The sequence below is a fragment of the Centroberyx gerrardi genome, chromosome 21 (genome assembly GCF_048128805.1).
Source record: "Centroberyx gerrardi isolate f3 chromosome 21, fCenGer3.hap1.cur.20231027, whole genome shotgun sequence".
In the NCBI taxonomy this organism is placed as follows: Eukaryota; Metazoa; Chordata; class Actinopteri; order Beryciformes; family Berycidae; genus Centroberyx; species Centroberyx gerrardi.
The window spans coordinates 14501009-14506453 of NC_136017.1; positions in this window are offsets into that span (position 1 = coordinate 14501009).

Below are 5445 nucleotides of genomic sequence, written 5' to 3' on the forward strand. Positions count from 1 at the left end.
AATACTAAAAATACTGCAATTTGATAGCAATAGTGATTTTAAAAAAAAGCCGTACCCCTCGCACCAGGTTTGGTTTTAAAGGTTTTTTTTTATTTTTTTTATAAGCAATTTAAAACTGTTCCCTGTGGTCTTTAAAAAATGTTTGTGAATCCAGCTATTTTAGTGTGTTTCAGCCTCTCAGTGTCTCCACTGTAAAGAACAGGCTGTTTTCCGGGGGAGAAATTGGGGAAGAAATGAGACTGGGACACGCTTCCCAACCCACCTGTCAAACTTGTGCACTTTCTTCTCAGTGACAAAAAAAAAGCAGTAACTGTGGGGAGGGAGATTCATATGTTCTGGAAAAGCTTTGGTACTGAAAACTGATGAAGAAGCTTCCACTGGAGCTCGAACATCAAACGCGTATCGCCGAGGGTCTGAGTTTAGCAAAGAGTCCGCTACGCCCCGCGCACCATGACACGCTCCTGCAGTGTAACATTATGGGAGAGTATTATGGTATGCAAGCACCGACACTATCCTTCCATGTGCTTTTTGCTTCATTCAGCACTTCGGTGATACACATGTTTACTTGCGTCCATTTATAGCCACAGGATTGGCAGTAGAAACGAAGCGTATTCTCCTGTTTTCCCTCTGGTCTCCGCCTCATCACTGCCGCCGAGCTCGACAGCAGCGGACAAACGCAGTACGCCTCATTTCATTGTGAAAGCCAGCAGGAGCCTCATACACAGTGCTTTGATTTCCGATCCCACTTTTCTCTGTTTGCACACGTAAATACAGACCGAATCTCGCCAATACCCACCTCTTCTTTCTCACTGTTGTCTTTGGGTTTTTTTGTCTTTGTGTTGTTGTTTTTTTATTTTGTACAACAGGCCAGTGATCTGCCGCCAAGTTAGCGTTTTAAAGAACATGATGTGCCTTTTCACGGTAAAGTTTAGGTCCGTTTGTGTCGTATCCGTCCGCAGGGCAACACGACGCCTGCTGTCAGGAAGCTGTTTTGAACCGACAGTCTGCTGTTGTGTCCCATAGATCAGGGTTTGGATCAGTTCACTTCCAATTCACTCAATTCAACATGTTAGCTTAAATCGCAGCTTACGTACTCACAGTAGAGCCTTCAATAGAGTCTTCAATTGTCAAGCTTTTTCACAGCTGTCTCAAGAAAATCCACTTGAACTGATCGAATTGATCCAAACCCTGATGTGGTACGTTCTGTTTAATTGGTTTGGATTTTGGATCAAAACTACAGTTAGCGTACTAGCCATCTGTTACTAGCTAACCATTAGCGATTTCAGGATTTAGGGTCGGAGGCTCAAAGCTGTTAAACTAAGTTTGAGTTTAGACAGATGTTCTTGGGTTTAGATTAGGCCAGGCTCAGGTGTTCAGGCCCGAGTCACACGCTACACTGTTGTTTCCTTGGTTACAGCTAACGTGTCTTACATGCCGGGGTTGGGGCTGGTTCGGTTCGATTCAGACTGGAAACCCAATCGGACACCGAGACCATGGCTTCAGTTATTTTTTCCAAGGATAGCAGGAAACATATAACACATTCATGACACGTTTTGCTGTTGTTTTGGATTATAATTATTCACAAAGCGACGTGTTTCTGTCTGAATTGAACAAATCAGCCCCGGCCCTGCGCCTTGCTGTCTAGAGCCTGTAGAGGGTCAAACCTGTTTCGGTGCGGCGACAAGCCTTATTCACTTTGTGTTAGTCAGGCTTATTCAAAGCATGCTGTCGACCCAGATTATCAAATGTTAGGCTTCCTTCTGCCAGCTATCAATGAGGGATCTTGAGTTTGAAGGAAGATTAGCGCTGGCTGGTCATTTTTTTTATGTTGAAATGTAAAATGGAACACCAGGCCGCGGGGAAAAGGCCGTGCAAAAGAAAAAGGTTTCCTCACCATATCTGTCTTTGATTTGTTAACCTCAGCATCGAATGTCTCCATTGTAAAACTTGCTACTCACGGCCATACGAACATGCATCAATCTCTTTGTTTTTCAATCTCGACTCGGTTTGAAGCTGTCAGTTAGCGTTCAGTGTCGGAAACACCGGAGCGATGATTGTGGTCCAAGCAATGAAAGGTAAATAACGAAATGACAACATTTTTGTTTTCACAGTCCTTGACAAGTAAGAGGGATATAACTTTATTTTTAAATAAACCTTTTTTCTGTGACAAAAGGCTCTCTGACTCTTTGTTCTAAAGTTCACTATACATTTGTTTTACATCACAGCAATACAGTTTTAGTATTTACACCAGCACAGAAATGTACAATCAGCGGGGCCAAGGAGCAACTTGAGTCCCACGGTTTATATGTGCTTGTGTGTGTGTGTGTGTGTGTGTGTGTGTCCATTTCCTTGTGGATAGTTTTCATAACCTACAGGATGAAAGTACCACATTTTGTATTCAAACAAAAATCCTTAAATGTGCAGTGAGCCAACAGACCTGTGACTGCATGCTTGTGTGTATGTGTTTGTGCACTAATGTTTATGTGCGTGCACGTCTATGTACGAGAGATTGTTTCACGATAGATCCCAGGTTAATTTTTCAATCCCCTCTCATGTGCCAAAATCCAGAACCCAAACAACAAAGCAACACATTCATGTGCCATATAAATTACAGTCTCAGTTACAACACAGTATGTACATTCAGTTCAGTTACAGTCACAGCAGCAAACACAAACCTTAGGAAAATACATGAATACTCTGTGTGGAAAAATGAGCACATCCCTCCTGTCCCTGTAATCTATGACAATCAAACTCCTGACAGCTAACACTCCACCTGATTAATACATGTATGTTCAACAGTCACCAGACGCTGGTCAGTCAGATTAAGGCTTTGGAGTTAAGAGGTGGCAGAGCGGGGAGGTAAAGGACTTATGGGATGGAGGAGCATCAGTGTGTTGATGGATCTAAAGCCCATTTCCAGACTTGGCATGTTGACCTGAAGGAAATGGACCATGCAAAGTCAAAGCAGTGTACTTCCTCTGTGTTTCTCAGTATGGTGCAATACTGTGGCGGCTTGTTTGGTGATATTAAGGAACTGTGCCGTACTGGAGATAGAAAAAACTTCAGGGTGAAACCAAAACACCATTAAAATGGAAAAGGAGTCTGCACCCCAGCCAATTAGGGTATAAAAAAAAAAATCCTGGTAAAAACGTTATTTCAATTTGTTCTTTTCGCTTTCAATGCACCCAAAATAATCATTAGCGCCTTGTGCCATTCAGCACAGCCAAACGTCTTTATTCATGACTTCAAAGGTAAAACCAAACCATCCACACGGCCTCTGAAGCATCTCACCTGAAGTGTTTCTTGTCTATTAAAGCCTAAAACAAACAGCAGCTCCAGATACAGGAGAGAGCACATATTGACTCTCTTAAACACATATCAAGAAGATAAATATTGACTTGTCTGTTGTCCAAAAAGCATCACAGCAATTTGTGAGATGTGACCGGTTTTAAAACCACAATCAGTATCCACGAGAATCAGGAATCACGTATAAAAACAGTAAAAGTAACAAGCCGAGCGAATGTTCAAAGACGCCTAGGCTCAAATTGTCTTGTAGCCTTTGAGATGGAATGGCAGATCGGACCGGAAGTGCAATCAGTTGACTATGGACATTCAATCCATTTAGATGTAAACCTTAGAGACAGGTTTGGTGAGCCAAGTGTGTATTCAGGGATGCATGCAGGTACACAGAGCGATGCCCAGCTCTTTTACTGGGAATTCAGACCCGCCCATCAGCCTGATTACCACAGGATGGTAGCGTTATGGTTTGCCCACTTCTCACCAGTACACTCCTCCTTCACTACCACTAGGCCACTGGTCTAACAATATTGCAGAATTTCAGCTTGTGCATTGAAAAGGTCTTTGGAAACTGTCTTATAACTTCATCTCTGAAGAACAAGCAACTGTTTTCTGTTAGGTGTTTTTAAGCTTGTCTGTAAGGAGGACGGTGTTCGTAGACTTCCATTTATTTTGGATGCTCATTCACTTTCATTCACTTATATATGTGGCAGTTACCTCTACTGATCAGTAGATGGCGCTATATGCTGGGAATTATTGGAAGTTGTGAATGTATAATTAATTGGGTTTGACTCCATCTCCACTTTAAAGCTGTATCGGTCAACTTCAGACAAGTGGCGAGCTTGAAACTAGCACTAAGCTAGTTTTCACTTGTTCTCCTCCTATCACTTCTTCTATTACTATTACAATAAATCTGAGGCGGAGCCAACCCATGATTCCTGACTGGGTTTTGTTGGAAATTACTAGTTTTATCCTCCAGGACTGTAAGCTGGCTTTGGCGTCTGGTAGCTGAAACATGGCCCACTCGAGGCTTTCCTGCTCCGCACACCACACTCTTGAGAAATACTATAAAACGACACACCATGTGCCACTAGGCCTCTCATTTATGTATGTTTCCTACACCAAATGAGATGTACGTCTTGTTTCCATATATATCCTCTTGTACCAGGCTTGTCCACATGCTTCCCAGTGTACGTTCTTGCACCTAAAAGAACGAAAAAAAAACACCCTCGGTGCTCCGCTGCTACATCGGCTGCATCCATCAGTTTGATCTGCCACACTGCAAAATCTTATAGCACAGCTGAGCAAAAAGGCCTCTAGGAACCACGGGAACAATAATCTGTTGTGTTGTGACAGGGAGATGAGGCGGAACTGAGGTATTGTACATCGACGCACTGCTCACAAATCTGTTCCCTTTATGGAACCACACACCTGGGTCCATATCTCTCCAGCACTTCTCTATGCTGCGGTCCCAGCTTGTCTCTGTCCGATTAAGACATCTCTCTCTGCCTCTAGTACGACAGAGACAGCAGCCCTATCCTACTTTCTTTTCAAGAAAGACTAAAGAATGCAAACGCGGCAGTTGACAGGCCAGCCAACTCCCAAATGATCCAAAAAGTTCTGTATCTGTATCTCTTTAACCTTCTCTACTTTTCCCTTGTTTAAATAGTGGGGGCATGAAAAGAACAGACTGCCCATTCCCTGTTATGAGACGAAGATATTATATACACCAAACTGTAAACCAATTAAAAGGTGCCAAGGGTTTTTGCCGTGGTGATGTCCTCAAGTCCCAAATGTCTTCATCCACTTCATCCAGGATCCTTGCTTCAAATCTTTGGATCTTCCCATGATGAATATGAGCTATCGTAGGAGGACCAACCGTCCCCGACATCCTTCTCGTAGACTCCACCACAAAAAACGCTGAGAATGGGAGAAACGTACAGAAACTGAAGCTTCCGCTGGCACCTCGAGGACTGGATGGATTGTCTATGGAGAATCTGCAGGGACTGTAAGCTGTGTAAACCCCCGTCCCTCTCCAGTCAGTCAGTCGGTCGGCCTCCCCCCCTCCCCCCCCTCCCCCCCCTCCCTCCCTCCCCAACCCAACCCCCCTCTCCCCGTCTTCCTCGTCATCCTCCCTGCTGCGGTCCG